The 13,973-nt window shown below is 40.4% G+C and overlaps 1 protein-coding gene across 1 annotated transcript in view; it reads left to right on the top strand.

The window, feature by feature from the left end:
- Positions 1-1,174: 1,174 nt before the first annotated feature.
- LOC116382217 (band 4.1-like protein 1) overlaps positions 1,175-13,973 on the top strand; it is a 36,510-nt gene continuing 23,711 nt past the window's right edge. The window contains exon 1 of the mRNA XM_031845063.1: positions 1,175-1,460. The gene's annotated coding sequence lies outside the window, so the exon portion shown is untranslated. The remainder of the gene's footprint in view (positions 1,461-13,973) is intronic.

Genomic DNA, 13,973 nt, shown 5'->3' with positions numbered 1-13,973 from the left:
CATTAGCTTAGTTTCAGTTCCACAAATCTTCCCCATATGGCAATGAAGTCATTTGGCTGCTGATTTTTGCATCCTGTGAGCAACTGAAGGAGACTCACTGAAGCGTGACTGGAATGGATTTTCCTGTATGCATATTTGCATTTGAACAGAACACTTGTGCATGAGAGCCAAAGAGGGCGTTCAGCACAGAAAGACTCCTGTGACTCAACAATGCAATACATCACCCACTTAACCTTCATCCAACATGCTGCACTATACAGTTAACGGTATCACTTAACTTACTTAATGTGAGTTAAAGATATAGACTTCTACTTAATGTGAGTTAAAGATATAGGCTTCTACTTAATGTGAGTTAAAGATATCGGCTTCTACTTAATGTGAGTTAAAGATATAGGCTTCTGAATGGGGTTAAAGCTTGTCGGATGTGTGATACTCATAACTTAGTCTGTATAGTTTTCTCGATTTTCTAGCAAAATGGAACCGGATAGACGACATTTATCATAAAAAACAACACTTATCTCACATATTATATACTTAAGTATACATTCCTTTAACATAATGTATTTTTCTCAGTTGTGATCAAAGTAAGACAAACGTTTTATTTTACATCTTCTTGCTCGTCTGGCCAAATCCATCCTGTCAACAACTATCAATAACACTCTACATTAGTTTCACGGACAGCTAAGAGCATTGATTTGCAATTAATTATGTATAATGCACACCAAATTTGGACTTTTAGAAACTGCCAGGTGCATAAATGGCATCTGAGGGCGCTCTAACACAGATAGGCAGCAGTAGTCTATTGTACTTTTTCTAAAAGCTCTGGAGCAGGAACTCAGCAGGTGTCCTCCCCGCTTCATTTTAAAGAGGTGGGGTAGGCTTATTGAATTTGAATATACAATTCGACATGAAATTGACAATCGGGAATCCTTCTTACTAATGCAGAAAAATAATTCAGTGGAGAATATTTATGAAATATGACCTATTCAAGTTCTCAAATTCTGTCTTAAATAAATTACAACAGGCCTTATTCAACTGACAGTGAAACAAGGCTATTAAGTCTCTATGTGCGTTAGAGCATCTCTTTTTTTTGCACGCGGTATGCCAAAAGCCCTCAACATCGTGCTTTACGGTGGAAAAAGATGATGATGAAAATCAGTAAGGCAAGTGGTGAGAGGCGCTGCGTGGCATAAGCGGAGCGGTCCTCACATATCACGCACGACGTTAGGAGTTCCCTCGCGTTACGGTGAAAACGCCCCTCTATTCTCCTACTAGCCCTTCCCGACCGTAAGCATCCCTGCCGGCTTGAGCCTGTCTGCTGTCCCAAGCCTGCAAGGGTACACCTCTCGTGGCAGAGGAAAGGCGCTCCGGGGCGGTGGCGGCGTCCGTCTTCCAGTTTCCTGCGATCTCAATGATCAGATTGTGGACTGAAGCTTGACAGCCGGAACCTGACAGGACAGGTACATGCGTTGCATTTGTTTGTCTGACACAGTGACAGCGGAACAGGTGCATGCTGCATTTGCCGGTTGTTGGGAAATGACATTGTAGGCGAGGGACGGGGCGCATCTTATCGGTGACAAGGATTTGAGAGAAAACCGTGCTCTGCATGCTCTGCAGAGACACCGCTTTGTGCCTCAAGTGTCGCGGACGGATTGGGAGTGTTTGCCACAGAGCTTTTTAATCTGAGCAATATGGTCGGCAGGCTGGTTTAATAGGCTGCATAGAATCAGGGCATCCTTTTTGTCTATGCATATCAAGGCCCAGTATGGCAGAAAGAGTCAGCAGGTGCACCTTTTTTTTTAATCGTCTACTGGATCACATAGCGCCCGATCAGCCCTGTTTCTTTCCGCATGAAACCCAGATACAATTATTGAGAGCTATTCTTGGACACGCCAGTGTGTGTGTAAGGATTGTGATTTCTCTATGTGGAGCTATAGGCTAACAGCTGATGCTCAAGATAATGAGCTAATTGAAGACGGAGTGTGTTGTCGCGGGTGTGGCAGAGGGGGCAGGCGTGGGCGCATCAGCAATCGGAAGGTCTGCTTTATGTGGGAATTGCAGTGTGGGAAAGTGGGCTATTGCTCTGGAATTGCTCTGAAACTAGAATTAGAGGAGTTCATTTGGAAAATAAACTTCACATTTATCTGAATTATTTAAAGAAAGGGGGACAAACTGACCTTGATCTAGCCTATCAGATTTCTTTCCTGCTGTATTTTTTTTTTTCCAGATAAATGTTTATTAGGAAATAGGTGTAGGTAAATGTCTGTTCATAAAAAAATCACATTCACATTTCTGCAATGGGTTTGAAATATCCTCAATATTAAAAGCTGTAACTCAAAACTCACAGTCACATGGAGTCATTTCGGGATATAATTATTCTCTAAGTGCCATATGCCCTCTGTGCAACATATTAGACAATATTTTCTTGAAATAATACACACTTTGAGTTACAAATATATAACTCTAACTATAAACTATAAACAAAAAATGAATATATTGAACATATTAGATTTTGCAGTTATGGCAGATACAGTAGTCTGCAAGAGACAAAACTATGAAGCATACTCCCACATTTTGGGGACAGAAAGAAAGAACTCACAGTAAAAGTTCTGCAAAGAATGAAACAACCAAGAGAGTTTATAACTGCACCATTCAGCAAGTTTTATTTCATCAACTTCAGACAAGTCAGACTGTCGAAGTTGCAATTATCAGTAATGCATCCTTCTGTCCCCCCTCATCCTACTCACACAGACTGTCAGTAGCCTACTCTGTATCTGGCTCCTTTGCAGCCACGCCACAGGCTAACTCCAAGACTCTGAATTTGTGGAGGCAGAGTCAGGGAGGGGGCAAATTAGATCTAAAACGCATCCATCTTTCCGTCCGTGCCTCAGTCCCTCCATGCATCCTCCAGTCTCATTTTCCTTTCTTTCACCTGCTCCACTTCCAGCCTCCCTGGTGTGCGTTACAATGGTGCAACCACAAGCAGCGCGTGCCCCTCTGTTACGCCTCTTTGCTTGTTCACATCAAAGAGCAGAGTCTCTTACCGTGGATGCATGTTGTGTTAAAAACCTTTAGGAATAATTATTGAATACCTGTTTTCGAGGCTGTTGTCAAGGTGGTTCAAGGAGTCTCACTGGAGGTAATACAATAATGGAATTGCATGCGACATTTCCAACGGAGCAATTTGCGTCTAACCATGACAGCTAAGATGTAACAGACAGTCACGCAAACTCTTCAGTTAAAACAAGAGGGGACTAGCAAGGTTATACGGCGGATAAACATGGTGTTTGCAGGCGGCGACTCCATCACTTTCCGGTCAATGTGTAACCTCTGTGCAATCTGTCACCGATGCATGTGCCATAAGGGTCATAAGGTCAGGTCCCATGTTGTACGGCTGCAGGATGCACTTTCATGCGTGCGTTTCTGTGCACGTCAATTCAGCGTGCTTGCTTGTTTAAGGTAGCACACTTAGATACAATTCTCCCTGGAGTCCTATTTCAAGTCATCCTGTGTTCGATTTGTAATAGCTCATTGAAGTGGGGCCAGTGGTCTGTTCACAGCCAAATTGGAATTCTCCACAACATAAACTTCTGTCGCTTGTGAGAGTGAGAGCAGCTTTCAAAGGCGTATTAAAGATAATAGCATTGAATACACTGTCACCCGTATTATCATCACAAATGATGTGTTGTGGGATGCAATGCCTAACTCAGCAAGACATCCCATATTCTGGCGATCTAACATCATATTAAAGTTATGACTGGTAACACAGTTTGATGCCATAGGTATATTCTATTGGCCTCATGAAATCCTAAACCACAAATCAATTGCAATCATAAATTGAGACAAAGAAAATGTGCATTTTCTGAAGAGAATTACTGTGATTGCTGAGAGTATTATAACACATATGAATACCTTAAGTTTGCCTTAAACTGTAGTTACCTGCTTAGATTGAATGAAATATGTTCATGGCAAACCATTTTAGATCAGACTGAGCTGACATCCTCCTTGAAACTGTTGGTCATCCCCTTCCGCCCACCACCAGCGTCTCCACCGGCTCCCTTCAGTGTGCCCACCTCCACATGAACTGTCACGTTCTTCGGTACAGTGACACCATGTGATTGTTCACCTCTTCTTTAATCATACGCGTGCGATATGTGTCAACTAGCAAAATAATTCCTACATGCCGTTCTCTCTCTCTCTTTCTTCATCTTATTTTCAATATGCTTGGCAGACGATGTTAGGCGAGGGTTCCCATGGTAACTGAATTTTGAACAGGCACGCCTGATGTCTCTTTGTTAACCGTCGTTAGAGTGGTGACACTCCTCTCTTTGGTGAAATTGATGAAAAAAAAAAAATGAACTGAGCTGCAGGCACAATGTGGTGCCTGTCATTTTCCTGTCATTGTGGTGAAGGCAGAAGCTATGTTTTGTTTTTCTTCTATTTGACTCTGAAAGCAAAGAGGGAAGTGGAGGAATCTTCAGAGTGTACACTGTGAGCATGGAGGAGATGCTTTTACTGTGGGGATTGGAGAAAGTGGTTGCCCTCGATTTAATTGAGCGTGACTCTTTTGATAAAGTGTAATAATCTGGGAGTTGTAGGGCTGCATGTTCATGGATGAATTCTGCTTGATAGATTTACTTTCCTAGGTAATTCATTATTCAATCCTAATTTATGCAATGTATTGTATTGTGTTCCTCATAATTAACGAGAAACATGGACAATGTACATTTAGGTACTTCTGATACTTTCTTCTGTACTCCGTCCAGCTGAAGTCATGATGATTACCATGCCTGCATAAATGGACTGAAACAGTTGTACCTATATGATGTAACGCAATACAGGAAATAGCACTGAAAGAGAAGCTCATAATCTTCAGATTCTGTTGTGCTAAAGAGATGCTGATTCCACTCTATGGTTCAGTGTTTTAAGGTCGAGAAGTTGTATTAAATTGCACTGTTCTGCACACACACATTATAGACTGTTGTGTAAAAAGAAATGGTACGATATGTAAAGTCTACAGTCTGCCTTACTCTGTCTTATTGTTTATGAGGTGCTGCAGCATGTTTGTCACTGAGTGTGTCTCAGAATCAGTGTCATCGACACTTGTATCTGTACAGTGATGGTTGTTAGAATAATCCTATTTTTGAAAGAAAAACAAATCTAAATATGCAATCTAAGCATACCAATCATGTTCTGGGAATTCAAATTGCTTTTGACCTTTAATGCAATGTTCCCATGCCTTGTTACATATCCTGACATGACCTCTTCAGTAAATGGATGTAAAATTACTTTTTGGTGTAGAATGGAGGAGGTTGGCTTTTCCGCTTGTGTAAACTGGTTCATAAGATATTCATCTCATAAATCAAACGATGCATGCTGACAGCTCATTTTGAGAGATTTCACTGCCTGATTTGTTTTAATCAGTGAGGATTAACTCTACAATGACCCCCCCCCTCCTGCTCTAATAATTTTGATATGCACATTTTCCACCTTCTATGGCTCCAAGCCATAATGAAGCAGACACAGTTTGCAATCACACAGTCTGTTTTTTCATATCAGCTCAAGAAGGGGAACTTAGTACTGCAGATGTTGAAGTGTAGAAACTATCCTACACCCTGCAATATCCCCTGCTGTAGTGCAGACCCTTCCCACGAGACAGTGCTTGTACTATGTCGACGCAGGAAGCACAACTTCCTCTGGGCTTGCTTTCTCTTGGGGAGGATGAACTTGCAGCCTCATTGGTTCCCAAGTCGTACCATTTATCTCTGTTGTGGGGTGACATGATTTGCAGCATACTTAACAGTCGTGCTATATGCAATCTGCTTCTAAGAGTGCTGAGTGCCAAAGGTTTGGAGAATGTGTGTATGTGGTTTACCCTAAACAAGGACATCCTGCCACTCCCACTTCCCCCAACCCCCACAGTCCTGTACCTGATTTCCAAGAGCCAGCCTCTGCCCAGCAAGGATTGATGGACTGGCTGTGTATTCCATTAGAAGGGAGCACTGATTATAAAGCTGAGATATGGAAGGAGCTGCATGATAAAATGCTCATTGAGAAATGTTCAGTGATTGGCTAATGCAGTGGGTGGCTTCTGTGTATGTCATATGAAACTCTAGTGTGAGTTCAGACAGGAAGACTTTACTCTATCACACCTGGGCCTGTTGTTTATTTATTATACGTCTGTCATTTACTCCTCTAATGCATGTTCACTCATAATTTCCTTGCTGTCATTGTTTGGGGCTGTCAATCACGATATCAGATGTTCTGATCAGCTGGTCTTTTCTATCCTATTGCACAACAACACAATGACATCGTTGGCCTATCATCTTGCTGCCGTCTCTTTTTAAATATGATTGTCTCTCTACCTTCAGTACGTTCATGTTGCTGTTACGCGCCCCTCCACTTTCCCATCGCCACCCAATCTTCGCAGATTCGTCAACTTCATCAACTTCATCATTCTATCAGCCTCATCAGCCACCACCACCAGGGTCTGGACTCCACGGGGAGATTTATCTTGCTGCTGCTCAGAGCAGACGCCCCTCGATTACAAATCGCCCTGTAGAGTCCAAGCGCCAAAGACTCTGTCAAGACTTTACCAGCACATATCATCTGTTAATTATAAACAATTATCTTTTCTTCATCTGACTCGTCTCTCCTGATTGAAATATAGTAGGCCTACATGTAATATGTTTTATGTGGCTGTGCATTTTACTGCCTTTCAGTAACCGCAGCTGCTTTAGACATTATTAACCTGAAATGTGTCAAGTTAGTAGCAGTGATAATCATTACAGTATAAGTATACTGCCCTCATTATAGTGTACATGTATAGTGTTGGATTACAAATGCGAGGAATCTTAGCAGTAGGAACAGCATACGATGATATATTAATCTACAGCCATACTATGTGTGGCTGTACTTGAACACTAGGGTGTTTTGTGGTAATGTCAGCATGCTAACATGCTAATGTCCTTTGGGCTGTGGGCACTGTGGATGTTTGTACCTAATTTCATGGTAATCCAGTCGATAGATGTCAAGATATTGCATTAAAAATGTAAATCGTATCATGATGCTAGAGGAAATGTCTATAGGGATCACCAAAATCAATAGGATTCATCTTCTGCTGGAACATGAATGTTATAACAATCCCTCTAATAGTCCATGGAATATTTGTGGTTGAACCAGACAACCAGTATTGCAATCCTTAGAGCTAGTGTGGCTACAAAACATACAAAATGATGGGTCATATAAAACAAAACATTCTCCTTAAGGGGGATTCTTAGACAGTAAAATCAATTTATCAATTTTTGCATATCAAAGGGCACCATGGAGAGGGATTAACCTCCAAAAAGTGCTATAAATCAATTTGTGCGGCCAACCTGTTCAGTTAACACCCTGCAAAAGATCAAGGATACTTTTACACTTGGCACAAAATGAGGAGGCCTCGATCCATATTTATTGTTGATGAGAATTATCTCTTCAAACGTTCTGAAAACAGACAGATGGTTTGGTTGGAGCAAACCACCTTTGTTTCTAGGGCAAAGTAATATCCCTTTAAATCTCCAAATTAATGAACAACCTAATTAACAGGAGTACAGTTTGGAGCATGCTCAGTTAATTTTTGTGAATGATGTACTCTCAAAAGACGTTCTGGTAAAGGAAGAACACTTCCCGGAGATCGCAGTAAGCACATTATCTGTGTGTCGCTGTCTGCAGCAGATTACACATAGATTATACTACTACTACTATCACTACTTTGCTTTTACTTTTGTTACAAGATTCATGATAATTTAGCACTAAATAAAAAGAAAGAAAAAGCTTGAATGAGCAAATATTGATGATAAATATATATTTTATATAAGCTTTTCTGTAAAAATTAGCATTAAATGTGTTATTATAACCCACATCCTAATTTTGTAAGTGAATCTATCCATAAACTGCACCTTTATGTAAAAAGCCTAGAAATTTAGTGGACTTAAAATCTAACAAGCTGAACAAATCAGTGTCTTCATTACAAGGTCACTTAGCTAAAAACAACATTATAAAAACATCACAACAACCCTCATGGCATCTAGCCTTCCAGTTCCTGTGTAGCCAGATCCTGGGCCAGAATCACTGGTTTGTATGAAAATGCGTATTGCATTTGCAAATAAGATTACCAAGTGGAAATGGAAGTAATAATGCAGTGCAGTATGGGAACTATAACTCTCAGGGGATGTTGTGAGAAATGCTTGAGAGGCTTTTCTTACAACAGCTAGCTGTCAAGAAAGGAAGAGTACAAATAGGTCTCATTGAATAAATCAGGTCTCATCTGTGGAGTTAAAAGCTGCACTTTGATCTAAAAGCTGTACAATATAGCAATCAGTGACTTCCACAGTGAGGGGGGAGGTATAGCTGATGAGAGCTCTAAAACCGGACACAAAATGTTTGAGAGATGTTTTTAAAATCTCAGTTAAACATTGTTACTTCAGATTACAGAATGGTCTAGAATTTCCAGATTTTCCTCTTTTTCTGAAATTCTAAACCACTTTTCTTACAAAGCTTTGACATTGTGACCAGAGGACATGCTGATGACACTGTGACTCCTGCTTTCGTCATTGTTCTGCTCCCTCCCAGCAAACCAGACTCCCATTTGTCTCCAGTAGGCTAGTGCAGTGCCAGTTCAAAACATGCCTGTTCTGAACAGGCGGATTGCAGCTTTGTCGAGAACCTCTCATCCAAACAACTTCACACTCAACACTGCACTTCCCTGGGTCTTGAGCAGTACACCTACCCAGTGTGTAGTTGATCGGATGAACTGTTGTTGAAAAACCGAAGGACATACATACATACATACATACATACATACACAATTACTTGACAGCATACTGTGTTGGCCTGTTGGCAACTGACGCCTGCCTGAAGACGCACCTTTGCGATGAATGGTGCATGGTGGGCATCAGTCTGCCCTAGATGATCAGCCATGTGTCTTTTTTTTGACGTTCTGCAGTTTGATACCTCTTTCCTCTTCAGTGACTGCGGTTTCAAAATCTTGCAGTTGATCCATGCTTACATCAGGACAGCAGGGATGCTCAGTAATGATTACTGTGTATCTGGACGGACTCTGAAATGTAGAGAGCAGAGAAAATCATCTCCAGAGATCGTGACATGGCAAGGGTGAGGCCTGAATGAGCCGACTCAGTGATTGGGAAGTCTATGTGCACCTGTATGTGTGTTTCATACAATAGAGGAACTAGGCTGAATCTTGTATATCTGTGTCTTATCTTAAAATATGTTCACTAGCAGATCAGTTAAGCACAGCTTATCTTTTTGATGCCTGCAGTGTTTTGTAACACACTTGAAGAGGCAACACTTCTTATGGAAACAAAGCACATTCATTTGATGTGAAGATACAATCTGTTCTTTTTGACAGTCAGAGACATTAGATTTATCATCTTTGATAGTAAATATTTGAAACAGTGCGATGTGAACATGTTTTAGAATTATGGAGGCAAATACTTTGTCGCAGAAAAATACAAGTTTACAAATGTCTCATATTCAGTATTGGACCATCTGTACACTCTTCTATGCTTTGACAGTCAGCCCAGGAGGAGTGAATGACTCATTGCTCCCTCCCATAAAGGATAAATTGCAGGGTTTATGCAGGTGAATTTGCTGAATGTTAAGATGCAGCGACGATGATCAGGTTGTTTCCTCTCTACCTCAGGGGGACCAGTGAGAGCTGGGGTTTCATTCTGCAAGTCAAAGATACACATGGTGAGACCTAAAAGCTGAACAGTTAACTAAAGGAATGAATGACGTTTTTCTATGTCTGGTCATGTTTTCGAGGACGCGGGGTTGCAATGGAAGGACATGGTACTTCAAAAATCTTGGCTTCACCCCTGGCACAAACAGACAACAGTGACGAACTGACAAAGCTTTTTTGGGTAGAACTCACACAGCACACACTAATGTGTATTTAGACAAAGAATGTATTCACCTCAGTGGTGACTTGTGAGGTGCAATGCAGTATGAGACAACTGACCCAGTCGAGATAAAATCATACTTTAGAAGCCTTTAAGCCTCTGAACTCTCACACAGGTGTTTTCAATTAATCTGGCTGATGAGACATCTTCTCAGGACTGTGTGGGCAGAGACTCATTTATTGACATCCTCCTGAGTCTGTTGGCTTTGTTGCACCTGTAAGGGCAGGACAACCTACAACTGTATCAGTCTTATTGGTAGATGGAGATTTGTGACCTCAAAAATTCCCACCAAAGGTGAGGCCCACCTTTAACCTAAGCAGACATCTGATCAGCCAGTATAACTGAAAACACCTGTGTGGGTGTTCAGAGGCATTATGTATTGCAGGTATTCATGTCATTGTCTCCTAGCCCCGCACAATTTCATTTATTTGGATTTATCACTGAAGAATTTAAGATAATAATGATGTTGTTCCCACCTCTTTCCAACAGTACCCCGCCCACTTCTGAACTTCTAGCAAAAACACCAAGACAGCAAGATACATGATGTGAAATGGTTAAAATTCTTGTGACTTTAGTTGAATAGGTTTTTTTTCGGGACCTTTAACATAGTGAGTAATGTTCATTCAAACAGTGAGAATGGGCTGCAAAGCTTCCCCTGTTTTTCTATCAATATCACATCGACTTCTGTGTCTTCATGTCTTATGCAATTACCATCATTGATAGTTTGGGACTGACGCGACCTTTAGTTGTAAATGCAATCCATTTTCAACAGAACAGAAACACATTTAAAGCTCACCAGACACACACACACACACACACACACACGTAAAGCACAATGCCCACACAGTTTGAGATTCATAGCTAAAAATAGAAGTAGACAGGAAGGTGTCTGGGATTATTTTGGTCATTTATGACTTAATTAAATGTTCAAACCTGTTGTACAGTATCACAGTTTTGTCGAGTGTTGTGATATACACCAAATAGATAACCATCCACTATATAGGCGTATTCTCAAATCTAGTCTGACACTGTTTTCATTTGGGCCATACACTTCTGAAGTATAAATAAAAAGTATTAATAAAAATGTATTTCTGTCTTATTTAAGTAAAGGTAAGCCAACTCATGCAACTATTTTCGAAGGCCTTCAACCCTGCACATTGTTTTCAGAGCATCACCCACCCCGATGCTGTCATACTTCACAGAGACTTTCCTTAACGTTTGCTCTTTGAAGTTCAAGAACCAAAGGAGAAAGACCTTTAATGGGAGTCTGTTTGAAGACAGTGACTGAATGTTGAGTGTAAGCAGCCGCAGCACCTCATACTTCTTAGTCTCCATCATCTCCCTCACACAGATGATTAGGTGTGCGGAGACCAGAACTGATGTGAAGCAGGAGTGATTGAATCAAATTGACCCAAATGAAAGAATTGATCGGCCTCACTATGAGGTGTGTGAAAAGAGCGGCCTAAAGTCTCTGACATTGATCTATTAGGATTCTTCTCAAGTTTGCTTGTGATTCACTGATGCATTGTTCGGACAGCTGCTTCATTGGGGGGGGGGGGTAGGTCGGTAATCTTTATTGTGTTCCTTGGTATGTAACAGAGTGTATGAATTGAGCTTTTGTATGTTTTTAGTATCAACGTTGGTCAAGCCAGGTTAAGATTTGCAACTAGGTTAAGCCAGGTGTAAGTAATTCAGTTACATGCACGTTCACAGCTTTCGTCAACAGATCACAAGGTTGATCCCATATACCTGTGGCATTTTAATGCTGGTTGATAAAAATAAGGCAAAGTACATATATAAGCACATGTAATAACTGTAATAACCAGCTTTATCTGTTTTTGTGAAATAGCCCACTGCTTGGCTAAATAAACCAAGCTATACTCATTAAAAATTAGCATTGGCCAAAGGACAATTATGAAGTTATAATGTATTCTTGTAAAATTTTGTTTGTACAAGCTGTTGTGACAAAACATCCGTTTATCTGCCAATATGGCTGATTGACGATCTGCAATCGGTGGCAAAAACGTGATCGGGTCAAATTAAATCATTAAAATATTATATACCTTTAAGTTTTGTTATAAACTTTATGTTATTCTTTTGATTTCGACCAAAGTGGTGGACCACCCGACTTTGCCAATATAGAGCCATACTACTTTGATTTCCCTTTAAACAGGTATTGGGAAAACATTATTTTATAAAACAATACCATTAAGTTTTCAAAGCAATACACCAAACGTCGACATATGATAATATTTCATATTTTCCCAGTTCTAATGAAATATGCAGTTTCATTATTGTTCGTGTTGAGCTCGTGAATTGACACCATAACTTTGAGATATCTTTGGACGAGCTGACATTCTTGAAGAGATACCTGAGCAGGTTAACTCATCGGTAAGCTCCATGCAGCTTTAAAGTTTACTTTCACAGCTTTTCTGCCTCTTCGGTACCTTATATGCGTTCATGTAAATTGGCTGCGGCCCTTTTCTGACTTTGACATCGTCTCATTGCATAAACATGAGTTGTATGAGACAAAGATACACACAGAAATCCGCTTTGGAAAATATATAAACCTTCATTTTATTTTTCCCACTTAAACCTGAAACACACAATGCTGTTGGTGCATATAATATACTGTCATAATGAGAATATCTTTTGAAATCAACTACGTTATTATTCATTAATTAGATGAATCAAACAACCCCCAGGCCCTTCAAAGTTGTGGAGGAACACTGCACAGTGTGAGTGTGACATCTGCAGCCTTACTGGTGCCAGACAGCTCGCCTCTTTGATCCAGCTTCCTTATGCAGAGGGAAGCTGACCTATCATGAAAGCAGAGATGTGCTGCGTTCCAGCTTCCAAAAGTGTAAACACAGATATGTAGTCAAACAGCTGGTTGAGAAAAAAATAAGATAATTAGGACCTCTTCTTTGAGGAAAAATACCATTATATCTCTTCATGGTTTACCAACACTTCACTGGCCGTTATTAGAACAAATTAAGCTTCTGTTTTGCTCCTCCCTAATGACAGTTTTCCCTGGAAGCTTTTTTAAATTTTTTTTATTAGAGCTTCCCATGTCCCCTCCTCACTAATCCCTTCCTCTCTAACTTATTGCCTTATTTTATGCTGTTTTCGCATTTCTTATCGTCAGGCTTTGAGGTTTATATTACAAACACCGCCACAGTAAGTGTGTGTGATAAGGTACATATTTAGAGGAGTTGATATTTTCTCATGTTTAAATCATCAATTTTAGAGAGTATTTAAATATTAGATGACAGTTTACTTTGAAGTGAAAAGCTCTTTCTGGCTTTTAAGACATTTTACATATAGTTAGTCATTAATGAAGTAGGCTTTAAACAATATTACACATGCCTTAGGCTGACACATTTCCTGGAGTTACTTAAGAAGGAATTGTTACATTATACAGTAGAGTTTGCACTTGTTGCATGCGACATTTCACTTGAGGCTGAAAAATGTAGGTATAAACAATATACTTGAGGAAAGGAACAACTTCATAAGTTGGCTATTGCACCTTATACTAGGAAAAGAAAGCACACATACAACTCTGAACCCTTACCAACTAGTCACAATCCAGTCCCTCTCAAAAATTCAAATTAATATCCTATAAATATAAAATTCAGCTGACATATAAGGAATATTAAACCTGTGACCCTGTGCTCACTTCTCAAACTAAAGCTACAGATTGACTCTCGGATCATTTGTTTCTCTGAGCTGTACCACCTAATCTGAATATCTGCTATTGTACTGGCACCTGCAGAAAGAGCAAAGGAGGAGTCCAGCTCGAGTATTAGTGGTGGTTACCTTCAAAAGTCAAGGTTCATCCAGATACTATATCAGCTTTGTTTCATGTCTCACTCTCCAGCCACTATCTCCTTTCCCTGGTGTGTCTCTCTCCTCATAACCTCTGCCTTTAATTCAGTGCTACTCTTTCCTTTACCCCCCCCCCCTCTCTCTCTCTCTCTCTCTCTCTCTCTCTCTCTCTCTCTCTCTCTC

The sequence above is a fragment of the Anarrhichthys ocellatus genome, unplaced genomic scaffold (assembly GCF_004355925.1).
Source record: "Anarrhichthys ocellatus isolate YVR2014 unplaced genomic scaffold, GSC_Weel_1.0 scaffold5, whole genome shotgun sequence".
NCBI classification, from domain to species: Eukaryota; Metazoa; Chordata; class Actinopteri; order Perciformes; family Anarhichadidae; genus Anarrhichthys; species Anarrhichthys ocellatus.
This window is presented reverse-complemented; position numbering and strand designations above follow the sequence as displayed.